Here is a 16,257-nt window from a genome sequence, read left to right as displayed (position 1 = left end):
AGGTAGAGGCGATGAGAAGGTGACAAGATCCCACAGTTTATCAAGGTTGATCCAGCTCTAGATGTTTGCTTTGATGAGTTCCTTGGCAAGATCATTCTCCATCACTATCTTTACATTAAACACTATGGTCAGAGCTTCTTATACGGTTATGTGGCTTGGGGTTGGTTATACAGACCTATGATACTGGGGACCTAACAGCATCTTCGGTAACCTGATTGAGGAGCTTAGAGCTGATGCAGCAATCATGGATGCTCTCAGGGTTATACATTAGCACCGAGCTTTGTCAGAACATTACAAGTATAAGATACCCTCCCCTTCTACAAACTCTCTCAGCTAACCTTCCCTGTTTTCCTTTGACTCTCTAGAGATTGTTCGAACTTGATTTATATTTCAAACTTCTTTTATCTGGATGCTGATGTAAATTGTGATGTGAATGAGTGTTTGTGTGTGTGCGTGTGGGTAGTAGGGATTCAACCCAATAGTACTATAAAATATTCAGGAGAACTGATTTAAAATACTTCTTCAATGCCCCAAACTGAGTTTCTGATACAATAGATCAGAATTAGAGTCTAGCATTTTCAAAAAGTGGATATAACGTATAAGGTAAATGATGACAGTAAAATGAATTCTCGTGGACCTTACCCTTGAGTGTAAGCATCCGGTACTGTAAGTCCCTTTGCAGCCTCCTGTGTAGCCTCATCTAGATCACAAGCCCACCCACCCCTCCCCTCAGAGGTAACCACTGTTCTGTATGAATGTCAGTAATTCATTTGCTTTCTTTATGACTTTACCCTTTACACACGAACTTCCAAACAATGTACTGATTCTTTTGGCAGCTTTGCAACTATTTCTATAAGTGGAATTAGCCTGTTGTCCCATGACTTGTCCATTTAAAAATTTGTAGCTGTGGTTTGTTTATTTCTGGTATAATATGAATCCATTACATTAAAAAAGCAAAGCACAAATTATTTATGTCTTCTATTGTCCTTGGATGTTTGGGTTGTTTCCAGGTCTTTGCTGTTGTCAACAACGCTCCTGTAAGAGTCTTGGGCATGTCTCTTGGTGCGTATGCCTGTGAGCTCCTCCAGATAGATACCTAGGAGTGGAATGGGAAGGCCACAGGATAGGCACATCTTAAATTTCATTGCGGTTGTTAGGTACCATCAAGTTAGCTCTGACTCATGGCGAATTCATGCAAAACTGAACAGAGCACCACCCTGGTCCTATGTCTTCCTTATGTTGGACCCCATAGTTGTAGCCACTGGGTCAGTCCATCTTGTTGAAGGGCATCCTTTTTTATCTCCAGGGATTGGTCTCCCCTGAAAATATGTCCAAATTTCAGTCAAGGCACATGTCAATTTCATTAGGTCATACCAATCTAATTTGTGAAAATCAATGCACGAAGTGATATTCCACCAGTGTTTCATTACTATGAGTGGGCTTTCAGAAGTCACGAAAAAGAGGAATGAAAAGGCAACGGAATATTCCCACACGCTTTCTGAAGGCCCCTCCTCACATTCCTCTCCTTAACTGTGCATGCTCACCAAGCGAACAAATAGACATAACAGCGCGTTGCCTTTGGGTCGTTTGCAATAAACAGTGACCTCGCGGAGATAAGAAGTGAATTTCTTGACTGTAATTGTGATGGGAACTGATTGCCAGGATGCCCTTCTGCAGAGTAGCTGGGTAGGCTAGAACCACCAGTCTTCAAGTAACAGCCCATGGCAAACAACTCGCACCACCAAAAGACCTGCAGGAGCTCCTACTATAGCTGACATCGCCAGACTTAGACATTTTAGTTAATCTGGAAAATGAACGGAATATCTCATTCCATTTCCATCACTTGTTTATTTTTTTCCCTATAACTTTCTCAGATGATTTTGTCACACAGGCAGGTTTGTGCTGTTGATGTTGAGCCCCTTCAGCCTTGCTTTCACCCCGCCATCCCTAAAGTTGTCTCTGGATGCTAGCCCCCAACCTCTAGAGACAAACCTTGAAGACCATGCATTTCTGGCCATTGTAGATTTTGGGTTTTAAATTTTAGAGATATTCAATTGTGATCACAGTTCAGTAGATCGGGGGCAGGGGAGGAAGTAGCTATTGCATTCCTTATTAATTCTGAAGAACTTGTGGAGCCAGACATTTTAACTTTGAATGTCATTGCCTTTTGTAATAAAAACAAAACAATTCCAATAAGGTGTGCATTGCCATTCTGCGACCTATTCCTTGTCTTCCATTCTCTACTTTGCAGTCACTGACATGCTCCTTTTCCCCAAAATCCTGTGACAAAACAAAAAAGGAGAAAGAGGGCTGGATAGAAAAGAATTAATAAATGCTCAGCTCTCCTTTATGTTCTTTAGAATGAAAGTGTTTTGAGCCTTTGTGTTTTCATGAAGCCAGATGTGAAGGGTCAGTGTACGTGTTGAGTGTAATCCTGTGACCGTTAGATGAATCCGTGAGGATTAGAATGCCCATGTTTTCTTCAATGTTCTTAACTCCCATCTCTCCAAAAAATAACTGGTCTTATCACCTGGTAAACCCTGTTATCATTAAGGACTATAATATGAGTAATCACAAAAGCCACTGTGAGTACACTAGTCCATGTTATCAAGTTCTCTAGCAAGCAAGCAGCTTGGCAGCATTTCTCCACTGCCCAACACTTAAGTTCACTTTTTTCTAATGTGTAATGGCAAGTTCCATCCTCACACAGCATCAATCTGTTTCAAAAATAAAAGGAACCATCCCCTCCTTTAGAAATGAAAGGGACCCGGAACACAGGAGACCTACAGCGGGGATTCTTTTTGCAACAGCCTGGACTAGGACTGCGAAAGTTTATTCACACTTCCCAGTAATGGAGCGCTCACCACTTTTTGAGTCAACGCATCACAACACCTACCTGTTAGGGATGCTCGTGAAGAAGACCAGGATGAGGACATCCCTCAACTTTCCAGGAAAGAGGCGAAGACTCGGGGAGACTAAAGGGCATGCTGTAGTCTGCTCAGAGGCTTAGCATGAGCCTGCATTCCAAAGGTGGCTCCTGAGTCCCAACATCGCAGCCTCCCTGTCATTTAGGCACAAAAGATACGATGGTTGAGTGCAGAAGGAATGATGGGGTGCCCTTTAGGGTAATGTGGTCGCTGTTTTTTTCTTTAACTCAACATTTATTGGCTGGATGGTATTTAGAAACTATTGTAATATTTCTTGTCAGAGGCTATAGAGGACCAGAAAAAGGCATCAAGATAATACCAATCACAGGTAATGAACTCTAAGAGTATAAATTCTGAATGATTTTAATTTATGGCCCCTGTAACTGAGAATAATAAGGGAGATACAATTCAGAGCAGCTAGATAATAAAAAATGATCATCTTGATGGAACACAATATTATAAATGAATAAAATCTCGGCGAATCATCAGGTTGAGGCACTGTGTGACTTTTTAAGAAGTGCCAGGGGCATGTTGGATGTCCATAATGTCCTGTATTTTGGAATGCAGTCAAGGAAACAGATTTTTCTTCTTTGGGACAAGGTTTTTGATCTCTAGCATGAACTCTAGCGTACAAATGGAAAACAGATGATCAACCATAATGCCCGACACCCCCACTTAGCTCATATGTATTCAATTCACCTGAAATGTAAGAGTAGTTTCAGCTCTGGGAGACTTGACATTCTTCCTGTATCAACCCACCTTTTTCCTAGGGCACCAAACCTGAAGATTGTGTGTGTGTGTGTGTGTGTGTGTGTGTGTGTAGGGTTTGATGGGAGAGATGTTTTCAGATTCTTCTATTTATTAAGATGGCTAAGTTTTTTAAGGGTTGAGAAACCCTGGCCTGGAGTCCTGTGATGGCTAAGGCCATGGGCCAAAGATGGCCAGGGCCCAAATGGGGACATCAAGATTGTTGGATTCCATCCCGTGTTGCCCTTGTCTTGTCTTTCCTTTTCTTGTATGTAGGCCTTGAGCTGGGAGACCTCCGATCATCCAGGAAGTCAGGTTACACATGATCAGAGAAACTCAGATTAACCCAGCTTCCCTCGCTCTTCCTCTAGTTCCTTCATTTGTTTCAAGGTCTACAGGTGAACATGGTTACAACCCTTTCTGGAAAGCAAGGTCTGCAGATGTGGAAGGAGAAGGGGATAGCTAGTCTGTGAGATGGAGATGGGAGGACTTCCAGGGCTGAAAGTCATTGAGATCATTATCTTGAACTTTACCCTGAGATCTTCCCCTTTCAACACACCCTGCATGGTTAGAGAGTCCATTATGCTAGGGCAGGCTTTAGCTCGGACAGGTGTAGCCCACAGGGCTTAGTGGTCACACTTGAGTGTCACCTGGTTAATGGGAGCATCAATAATTGCTCACCTTGCTTTGTGTGCACAACCTTTAGAAAATCTTTGGCTTGAAATAGATGTTGAAGTTATAAGAGCAGTCAGGAGAGACAGGCAAACAAGGATAGAAGAAAAATTGTAATTAGAGTGAATGATATACATGTACATACACACACACACACACATAAATTCTTTTTGCCTTACTTGTTTCAAACTGAATGATCTAAACTGGGACTGTTTTTGTCAAGCGTTCATGGGTTCCAGCCTTTTGAAGTTTCTTTATTGTGTTAGTCTGGGTAGACTAGAGAAACAAATCTAGGGAGACTCATGTGTATAAGAAAAAGCTTTATATACAAGACCAATTGAATATTAAGAAAATATCACAGCCTAGTCCAGATCAAGTCCATTAACCCACATGCCCGATATCAATTTTTAAATTCCTCTTCAGACTCACAAAACACATGCAATTACGCCAAATGCAGGAAGATCACAGGCCAGTGGGTGGAAAGTCTTGTGGATCCAGTGGCAATAGAAGCATCTCAGCACCAGCAGGGGTCTTCATGTGGCTCCTTCAGCTCAAGGGCTCTCGCGTAGCTCTATGTGTCTTCTCCACAGTAATGTCTCACAGGGAGTGAGTATGCGTCTCACCTCCAGCAAGCTATTTATATCCTTACCACCTCTAAATGAGATCATCAAGCTGTGACCTGATTGACAGACTAAACTCCACCCCTTTGCTCTTAAGTTTCAAATTGACAACAGATTATGTAACTACCACATTTATGCATTGCTCTTTCTGTCTATGGTCAAGTTTCTATTTGAAAGCAATGCTCTCTAAACTTTAATTATTCTGGACCCCCAACAGAAAAATATCTATGAGCATGCTATGTATATTATAACCACTTATATGCACGTGTTTGTCTGACTCAGTAATACTGTTGTTGCATTTGTTGTTCAAGTCAACAGTTCATAGAAAATGTCATTATTTTTAATTCAATTTTTCCATGCATATTTTTAATAATTAAATCATTTTATTGGGGGCTTGTACAACTCTTATCACAATCCACGCACACATTCATCATGTCAAGCATTTTTGTACATTTGTTTCCCTCATCATTCACAAAACATTTGCTTTCTACTTGAGCCTTTGGAATAGCTCCTCACTTTTTCCCCTCCCTCCCCACTTCCCCCTCCCCCATGAACCCTTGATAATTTAAAAATTATTATTATTTTGTCATATCTTATACCGTCTGATGTTTCCCTTCACCCACTTCTCCGCTGAACTTTTTGAAGCTCCCTTGTGAAACTTGCACTTGATGGGACTGCCTTGTTTTTCATCTTTGAAAGGCACAGTTTTATTATATTTCTATGAATCATTTAGTGGAAAGTATTTTAGTTTTCCTTCTCTGGCAGGTTTCTGCCTTATACAGTTTCCATCTTTCTCAGGTTTTCCTGTAACAGAATAAAGCATTGCCTGGTCCTGTCCCATCTTCACCATCACTGGTGTATGAGAGTCCACACTTAAGGCCTTTAGTGTTCAACATAGTTATATGTCAAGTGATGTCATTGAAGGTGTCCTTCATTTTCATTTGCTCTCTACTATAGCAACATGATGTCCTTTCCTAGTGATTGGACAATATTATTGTTGTTATTGGATGCTGTTGAATCTAATTCAACTCATAGCCACCCTAGGTGACAGGGTAGAATGTCCCCGTATGATTTTTCTTGGCCGAAGTCTCTACAGAAGCATATTGCTAAGCCTTTACCTTGCAGCACCATTGTTGCTATTGTTAGATGTCATGGAATCCATTCCAATCCAAGCCACTCTCTGTATAACAGAACAACACTCTATCCCTGCCCTACGCTCACAATTGTTATCATGCTCGAGCCCATTGTTGTAGCCACTATGTCCATTCATGTCACCGGGCGTCTTCTGACTCTTCATTGATTTTCTTCTTGAGAAGCACGATGTCCTTTTCCTGGGATTTATAACATGTCCAAAATCTGTGAGACAATGTCTAACCATCCTCACATGTTGGCTGTACTTCCTCCCAGACAGATGTTTATCCTTCTGGCAGTTCGTGCTACTTTCCATATTCTTTGCAAACACTAATCCAAGCACAAAAACTCACTAGGTAGGTGCAAACCCCTAGCCTTTTGGTTAGCCGTCAAGTCAAGTGTACGCCATTGCACCACTTTGCTGCTGTTGTCGATCGGTGCCTTTGAGTTGGCTCCAACTCAATGAAACACTACTTGGTTCTGAGTCATCTTCATGATCTTTCCTGTGTCTGCGTCCATTGTTACAGGGATTGTGTCATTAATATTGAGTCTATTGTGAAGAGGCAGCTCTTCTTCAGGCATATTTTGAGTTCCTTCCAACCTAAAGGACTCATCTTCTAGTGCTATATCAGACAATGTTCCAGTTCTTTACATAAGAGATCTAGTAGGTAACTTTTCGAATGTGGTCTGCCTCTGCCTTCCTCATTGTCTTTCTCGGTCAGTCTGGAAGCTCCACTGTTCATGCTGGTTAACCTTGCTGGTATTTGAAATGCCATTAGGATAGTTTCCAACATGACAGCCACATGCAAGCTACCGCAGTATGACATATTCACAGACATGCAGTAGATTGCACCACTAGGATTCTTTCTAATACTATTAATACAGTTTAATTTTCTTTTACTTCTCTATAAAAACAAATGTAATCATGCTCCCACGTTGAAGACCGCTGCAGGACAGCTGACTTCTACATGGGATTGGATTTCCTGTCTTGCTAAGCATCTCATCAGGGTAACTCATTTCCCTGTCCCTTGGGCAGTCGCTTAAGAAGCCTCCCTCAGGTTATTCTCACACACTTGCATTATCCCGTGGCATCTCCACCTCTAAACTTCAAAGACCATTTACTTCCTTTTGTCAGGATCTACATGGTTTGGAAGAAAAAAATATCTTGTGGGCTGAGTGGCACTAGTTCTCATGAGCCAACGATACCTGGAGTCACTTGAAATGCTTATTCCACAGGCAACGAACAGCCCAAAGGTAGAAGGTTCAAGCAGACGTTTCTTACTGGCTTTCTAAAAGACTGTCAGAAATGGTGGTGTCATGATGATAGTAGAAAACTTGGAAGAATTCTAAGGACCAACAATAGTGAACTAGTTTTTTTAAGTATAGTGTACCTAAACTATTATGCAGCCATTGAAATCGGGCTACATGAAAATATTAATAATATAAGAAAGTGTTCAAGGACTAATAACAGGTTAAAATGGAGATAAACCAGCTATGTCGCAGCATGAATACAACTTATTTTGTGAATGCAAACACTGTATGTACATAGAAAGAATAATTGATGGGAAATATGCCAGCATAGTAGAAGTGATTTCTAGATGCTGAACTATCAGTTATTTTCACTCTCTTCTGGATGTTCTTAGTATTTTCCCCATTTGAGTTCAGGAGCATGTATTATTTTCATAACCAGATAAAACACGTTATTATTTTTAATACAAAGGGGTCAAAAATTCCCATTCAAAACTGCACCCTATTGAATTATCCTATGTTCATAGTGGGGATAAAACTAAATGAACTCTTTTCAGCTACAATCATCACCATAAAAATCTCATGACACTGGCCAGAGTGAGCTGGATTCACAACCAGCAACACACGCACACTGCATTGAAAATTCACAAGAACAAAAGCAGGCACAAATCTGTTGTGGTCAGGTTGACATGAGGTCACAGCAACTCCGTGTGTTACAGAGTGGAACTGCTCCACGGGGTTTTCTTGGTTGTAATCTTTATGGAAGGAAATGGCCAGATTGAGTTTCTGGGTGGATTCTGAACATCAACCTTTATGTTAGTAGTCAAATGCAAATCATTTCCAACTCACAGATTCAGAGCACATCCACTCCCACTCTCTTTCTGCTCAGCTTGCCCTTGAAGGAGGGGAGAAGGTAATTGTGGAAACCAAATGTGCAGGAGGTTCAGGAATGCACCTAGGGACTAACTGCAGCATAAAGTTTTTGGTTACTGTCATGTCTTCCCTGGACTCATTGAAGCCCGTGCACAGTGGATCGCAATACTGGTCGGCCCTGATCATGTGCCATCCCCATTTTCTGTTGTGGACTGAATAGGGTGATCCATGGGGTTTTCAAAGATTGTTTTGTTTTATGTCGGAAGCCGATTGCTATACCTTTCTTTCTGCTCAGTCTTAGTCTGGAAACTTCACTGAAACCTATTCAGCATCATGGCCACCAGCAAGGCTCTGTTGGTGTGTGGGTGTGAGTAGTGGCTGTGACTGGTGAATTTGGCTAGAAATCAAACCTGGAACTTCCTCATCCAAGGTGAGAAGTGTACCGTTAAACCATCATTGCCTCAAAGGAGGGCTAACATATGCATGGGCTGCTTACATGCAATCTCTGTACCTTCGGACTTATTTAGAAGGTTTTAGGTGGTCGTGCCTCTTATTTGAGCATGGCTTTTTATCACATGAAGGTCACTGGGAAGATTCGCAACCTCTTATACCTTTCTCTCTACAGGGTTACTAAGACTTAGAATCAACTCAGCAGCACTGGAATACACACACATCTTTGTTTTTTTCTGGAAGGAGTCCTGGTGGCACAGTGGATTAAGCATTGAGCAGTTAACGGCAAAGTCAGGACTTAAACACCAGCTGCTTCACAGGCTAAAGATGAAGCCGTCTGCTCCCACAAGGATTGACAACCTTGGGGACCCTAGCCAGCAGTTAGGTCTACTCTGGCCTCTAGGTTCTCTGTGAGTCAGAATCAAATTGATGGCAGTGGGATTGGTTAAGATGGGTTCCACCTCCTGGAGATCATGATGAATGGCCACATTAGTTCTCGGGTTCTGTTTGCAGAAAAAATGTTCCTTGTCTCCCAAGCAAAGAGGTCACTGACCAAGAGCAATCACGCCAACAGCCTGTGATTTGTTGAATCATCCTAATGCAATTCCTAGTAGTTGGAACCTGAGCTTGAAAGAATGACTTATGCCATGCTTGCCTCCAGAAGAGGGATTACTGGTGAAGCATCTCTTCATTAGAGCGGGTTGCTTCTTTAACTTCTAAGAGTTATAACTTCAGTGGCAGGGCATAGGTTATGATGTATGATAAACATTGCCCCTTCCTTACCTGAATGTAATAACCCTGCCCACCTGGTAATGAAAGGTAGACATGTGGAATAAGGAGAGAAACAGGAGCTGAACTATAGCTTCAGCTATGCCGTTAGTGTTATACCTGTACCCCCCGAGGCCTCGGGTAACTCACCCATAAGGTAAAAGCCTAGACTAGATTGTCACTGAGCCCCTTTCCTGCCTGAAATGGGATAGAAGCTAAGTATATCGTATACCAGGAAAGGAGATGTGTCTTGGAAAAAAGATGTGAAGCACAGCCATCACACCAGCTTAGGGAGAGATGCTCCAACCCCCCCCCCCCAAAAAAAAGGATTAGCCATGATTTCTGGAAACTAGATGTCCTTGACTCAGACCACTCTTTATATCACATCACCCAGATGGAAGCATGGCTTCTAGAGTCCTATGGGATCCCCTAACGTGAAGCAAGAGGACTTCTGTGCCCGTTAGTACAGCTTCATTTGTCAAATGAGCTCCGTGAAACTAGGGAAAAAAGAAACCCCAAACTCACTGCCATTGAGTCATTTCTGATTCGTGGCAGTGCTATAGGACAGGGTAGAACTGCCTCTGTGGGTCTTTGAGACTATAATCCTTTATGGGAGTAGAAAGGCTCATCTGTCTCCATGCAGCAGTTGGTGTTTTTGAACTGCTGACCTTGCAGTTAGCAGTCCAACACATTACCCACTATGACGCCTGTGGAGAAATTGGCACAGTGCTCAAGGCTAGTGAGGGGGGCAAAAGGATGCCCTTGACGCTGTCTGAATCTCCAGAAAGTGTGAATATACAGTCTTTTACATGTCAAAAGAGACTTTACAAAGGAAGGTGGGCTCATTGGATTCACAGGAGTTTTTATAAGGGAAAGGGAGCAACAGAGTAGAGTGAGAGATGTAATCATGGAAAAAGTCAGGGTGGGTGGGGGTGTTGAAGATCCTACACTGCTGATGCCAAAGATGGAGGAAGGAGCCACAAACCCAGGGATTCAAGTAACTCAAGAAGCTGGAAAAGGCAAGGAACAAACTGTCCTTGAATCTCTAGTGGGAATGCAACACTGCCCACCCGTGTTAGATTCTGACCCTGAGAAGTGTAATATAATAAATGTGTGCTCTTGTAAGCAGCCAATGTCCTGGGTGATGCTAGGAAACTAGTACGGCTAGTTTGGACCAAGTCCAGAGAAAATGTGGCATCTTTGAGGCCAGGACCAGTATCTTCCTGGGACACCATTCTAGACCGAGCAGAGATTAGGGGACAGGTGTCCTAATCGTTATTATGGACATTTTCCAACGATTTGCTGCTGGTAGTGCAATTTTTAAGCTGTGCCCTTCAAGGTGAACAAGGTACATGTGTTAGTCTGGGTTGACTAGAGAAAAAATTCATAGACACTCAAATGTGTATAAGAAAGAGTTTTATATAAAAGAGCAGTTGTATGTTGAGAAAACATCCCAGCCCAGTCCTGCTCAAGGCCATAAGTCCCATATTAGCCCATATGTCTGAGACCAGTCTATAAATCCCTCTTCAGACTCATGCAACACATGCAATGTTGCCGAATTCAGGAAGATCACAAGCCAGTGGGTGGAAAGTCTTGTGCATCTAGTGGCAGTGAAAGCATCTCAGCACTGGCGTGGGTCTCCAGTGGCTCCTCCAGCTCTAGGGCTCTGGCTGCATCAGCATGGCTCCATCAGGTTTGTCAGAGGGAGAGTCTGTGTGTCCCACCTCTAATGAGGTATGTATCTCTGTAGTGCCTCCAAATGTGGCCATCAAGCTGTGATCTAATTGACAGTGTTAGACCCCACTCCTTTGCAAGTTTACAGATTATGTAACATATCTCTGTGAGTCAGAAATGGAACAGAAATACCCAGCCCTAGCCAGAGCTGGAGCTTGAAATAAACAGATGCATCTGGGCTGGGTTCTTGTAGGGTATTTAAGATCAGAGCATCCTGCCGCCTTGATTTGGTAGGGAAGAGGCGCGGCTACCAATGTTAAGGAGGCTGAAGGTGTATCTGTTACTGCTTCCCAGGGTCAGTTTTTCATGGAGCTCCTGTCTGGATCATCTCAAGGCATTGAGACCAGGCATGTCTGGTGGTGAGCCATCAACTGACTCAGGAACTAACCCTGGGTTCTATCTCAAATTAAATTAGCATGATCTACAAACCGCAAAGTTCATTTTCATACTTGATCATGTTTGATACAACACAGCAAGACGGCTATTATTAATGTCTCTCGGTAACTGATAGGTGAACTGACGCCTAATGGTTCCCTTAAAAAAATGAGAGGGGCTCCTTCTAAGACACCAGCCCGAGAGCCAGTTTCAAGTAAGCATTCATTCAATCTTTCTTGACTCATCAAAGTTTAGAGAGAGGAAATAACTTGTATAGCCCATAAAGCTGGTACACAAGAGAGTCAAGTTTCAGCTTCCAGTTTGGGAGTTCACATCCCATGTTCTTTCCATGATACCAAAGTCCCTCCGCAACACCAGGTTTCCTAGGCTGACACCCACAGAAGGCCCACCCTCACTCAACGTGTGGCAGCATGTTCTAAAGGGCAGGGCTTTGGTGTGCATGTTGTGAGACTGGCAAAGTTGCCCTACTCTGCGACACAGCTCACTCATACCCATGGTTCTAGCTGCTAAGTGCAGCTGTCTGAGAACTCTTGGTAAACTCACTCTCACCAAAGTCTTCCTCGTAGATGGCCGGCTGAGCTGTGTTGCCAGAAGGCAATCACAGCAGGAAGCTTGCCATCCCAGGTAGCTAGTGACCCAATCAGTGTGAGAACGCACCATCAGGCTACGTCAACCAACTGAAACCGTGTACACTCACGTCTGCCTTCTCAGAACGGGAAGGAACGCCCTGCTGGAAGTCAGGGATGTGGGCCTGTCTCTGGCTAACACGTGGCCTCAGTCTCCATTTCTCAATAGGTAAATTGAATGGGTGGCACTAGATCCACTCTAAAAGTATGTGACGCTTTCTTTATGACTTCTTTCCTTCCTCTTATTAAGAACCTTTAGTCGGGTGTTCTGGATGATTTTAGCCCCGGCAATTTCTCTGTATCAAATGGTTCAGCTAAGACACATTCTCAAGAAATATGGGCTCTCTTTACAAAAAGCCACGAACCATTTAAAATTTATGCTTGAAGAGATTTGAAGGAAAGCCAGGACCTTGCAAAGAAGAATAAAATAAAATTCTCCTACATGGGGATAACTACGGTGTAATTCTACTTGAGTGGATGCATAATCTTTATGCAGTCAAGAGAGAGAAAGACTGGTTCAATGGAAGAGGCAGGGAAATCGAGGGTCATTTCACCTCTGTGGACTTATCCTCCTGGATCGGTATAAAATTCAATCCAAATCCTGCACCAGGGACCACTCTGAAAACAGGGAAATAACACAGCTTGTGTAGCCCAGCCTGGTAGCACTCATTCCAGCCAAGGCGCACAAGAGGTGTTTGTGAATGTGGGGCTTTGTGAAGTGGACAGATGTGCTGAGAATGACTGAACCCTCACTCATGATGCATAGGGTTAAGACCTCCCCCCGCAGCTTTCTCCAGTACAGGGATGCTGAGAACATTTACCACACATAGTGAAGGTTATGATCCAGATTAGCTTTAGCTAAAGCACTATGATCTATTTTGGTTCTTCTACTATAGAAGGTCACTATGCGTTCCAATGGACTCTGGCAGTGGGTCTAGGAAAAAGTAACCAATATATCCCAGAAGTGGGCTGTGATGAAACAAGATTGCCACCCATTATTAAAGATGGTTAAGCACTCCATTACTGGCCGAGAGGTTGAACCTACCCACAGGCAACTCAGAACACTGCAGATGAACTGAATTGCCACCCTCACTCCCCTTACTCAATACCTTTGTGCAGGACACAGCCTACTCAGAGGTAGGCATCGATACTGAACTCTGTCAGTATTGATCAGGTATTTCTATTGAGCCAAGTACTTGTCATGTATTGCCTTATATAATTCTCTCAGAGAACACAGAGAGTAGCTATTGGTTTTAGAAATGTGGATGTCCATGTTGCATATGAGTAAAATGGGTTTCAAAACATGTAAGTTCAGGCAGGGCGTTTAGGCTAAGAAAAACAGATTAGCTAAGCTTATCTCCCAAAGGAACAGCTATACAGCTGGACAAAACTGTCGAAAGGAAGACAGTGTTCTGGAAGTTGATTAGTGACATGTGACAATCTGAAAAGTGTTCACACATGAAAAGTTGCTGAACTTCCAGTAATAAGGTGAGAGTCTGTGGTGTGCTGACTTTGGGCTTCTCCCATCCACACACGTGGTATGGAAGCTCTGTCAAAGTAAGGTAAACCATGGGAATTGTAATTCCCTGTCACAATGAAAGATATTAAGTTGAGTGGGAGGGTAGGGAACAGCAGAGAGGCTGAGCAAGATCGATGGTGGTTGGGATGGGGACGCGAAGTGTCTAAACTCTTAGTAGCTGGAGCTTCTGACCATGGTTGGGCAGGCATAACAAGTGAGGTTATGCATATTCTCAACCAAGGTGGAAGAAGACCCAGGCTAGCCTTAACCTTCTAGTGAACCCTAATGCAGTGCATTTGTGCAGAAGAGATATGAAAGGGTCCCACAGAAAGGAAAACCAACACATACCTGAATACCGAATGAATTTCTTTATCCACATACAGATCTATTGGCAGAGGACAAGAATCGTCCTGCCTTAAGTCATTTGAGCACATCCTTTGTTAAAACATGACCATATCACTGATTCACACAGGGATCCCCCATTGGAAGCCATGTGTATTCTTTCAAAAGTAAAGGAAGGAGAAGAAGAAGAACAACAGCAGCCACAAAACCAACAGAAATATGAGCCAGCACACATTTCTAGAGACAGATCTTGCGTATATTTGAAAGGGGTTTCAAAAAGCTTATGGAAAATAGAATTAAAAGGTAATGGAATCTTTCCACAAACACTTTGAAGCTCCTTGTTCTCAAACACAAAAGTAAATAAAGGAGCAAACAAACTATTATGGAACAAGTCAGCACCAATAGCAATCTTCAGGGTCAAAATCAAAATCCATAGTTACTCTGGCATATTCTCTAAAGTGCACGACTTTAGAGAAAAGATAAAAATAACCAAAATAAAAAGTGAAAGAGGGTCTTACCAGAAGGTCATTAAAGGTTTTGAAACATTTCTTTCTTAAAAATTATTATTAATTTATTATACATTAATTATACATATATCATATCATTCCATAATTCAATCACGTCCAGCAGAATTGTACAATTGCTACCACAATCAGTTTCCAAACATTCTTTTCCTACCTTGGCATTGTCTCCCTTTTACACTACCACCAACACTGTACCCCCCTCGTGTTACCACCCTGATTTTACTTTCTATCTCTATAGGTTCATCAATCCAGAGTTTCATATACCCCCAAACAGAAGAACATGTAACACAGCTTCAAGAGGGCGACCCCCAATGACATAATACTTCTGAGATACACTCTAATATGAACAAACCCAAACCAAACGAAACAATACAAACCAAAAATACAGAAAATTTTGGAAACCAGATCAGGGGCAGCCTGCATCCTAGGGAGGATCTGCTGATGAAGTTCTACCTGTTCAAGGCAGATGCATGCCTTTGATCTTCGATCCTCATCTCTCTAGTGCACTCTGTTTAGTAATCACGTTCCTCCCATCCCTCAATTGTGCATAGAGGGAGTTCACCAGAGGCTTATTCCCTATGCAGTTCCACAAATGGATCCTGGGCCCCCACGGTCATCCACAGCCTTCTGCAAACCCGATTCTCACATTTTGGGCTTAGATCCCTCCGTCAACTTCACATTATATGATTCACAGTCCTTTGGTGACTGATGATGGTGTGATTCTTCCATGTGGACTTAGTTGATATCCCACTTAGATGACAAGCCTTTAAGACCGCAGATGCTATTTTAACTGATAGCCGGGCACCATGTAATTTCTTCACCACATTTTGCTATTGTTCCCTTCCTGTGGGTGAGTATCAAGCGGGACCATGATGTAAGAACTAATTGTTCTTAAGTTGGGGCTAGGACTTAGGATAAGCCCCAAACCTATGGTTGTTGTTGTTTTTTTTTTTTTTGGTTGTTGTTGTTCTTCTAAATTTATTGTTACTTGGGAGTTAATACAAATGTCATGTCATTCCAAATTCAGTCACGTCAAGCAGAATTGTACCATTGCTTCCATAATCAGTTTCCAAACATATTTTTTCTTCTGAACTCCTTGAGGACATCTCCCATCTTCTACTTCCTTCCCCTGAACTCCCTCCCACCTCCAACCCAAACTCTTGTTCTATTTGCTATCTCTGTAGGTTCAACAATCCTGTGTTTAACACAGAAAACCATATATCACAGCTTCAAGGGGATAATCCCCAATGACATAGCACCTCTGAGATACACCCTAATATGAACACACAAAAAACGAAATAAAACCAAATGAGCATCACAGGTTTGCCAGAATAATACACATCCTAAAACAGTATATAGGGCATTGAAGTAGCAAGACCTTATTTGTCTGCTTACCAACAGGTCACCAAATTTGGTACAGCTGTCGTCTGCTTCCTCAGGAACTATATATTTTCCATCTTAAGTCCTCAAGTTACAGGTGTGTCTGAGGTAGAGCCCAATTCACCCAGTGGAGTTCCCTCATGGGATCTCCTGGGTGCAGCCTCTGGAGCATGCTGTGTACCTTGAAGATCCAGGATTCAGTGACCCAGTGTACCTCGGCACCCAGCCTGGGGTCAATGGGGTCCATCCGGTGCATACCACCAAAGGCAGCCCCCGCACCTAGTGTCTCCCAAAGCATTT

General features: G+C 42.7%; 1 protein-coding gene across 1 annotated transcript in view; it reads left to right on the top strand.

The window, feature by feature from the left end:
- The window catches only part of ALK (ALK receptor tyrosine kinase), an 897,834-nt gene that overhangs the window by 265,814 nt on the left and 615,763 nt on the right, over positions 1-16,257 (top strand). The window lies entirely within an intron of this gene.

Source organism: Tenrec ecaudatus, chromosome 17 (assembly GCF_050624435.1).
Source record: "Tenrec ecaudatus isolate mTenEca1 chromosome 17, mTenEca1.hap1, whole genome shotgun sequence".
Classification (NCBI taxonomy): Eukaryota; Metazoa; Chordata; class Mammalia; order Afrosoricida; family Tenrecidae; genus Tenrec; species Tenrec ecaudatus.
This window is presented reverse-complemented; position numbering and strand designations above follow the sequence as displayed.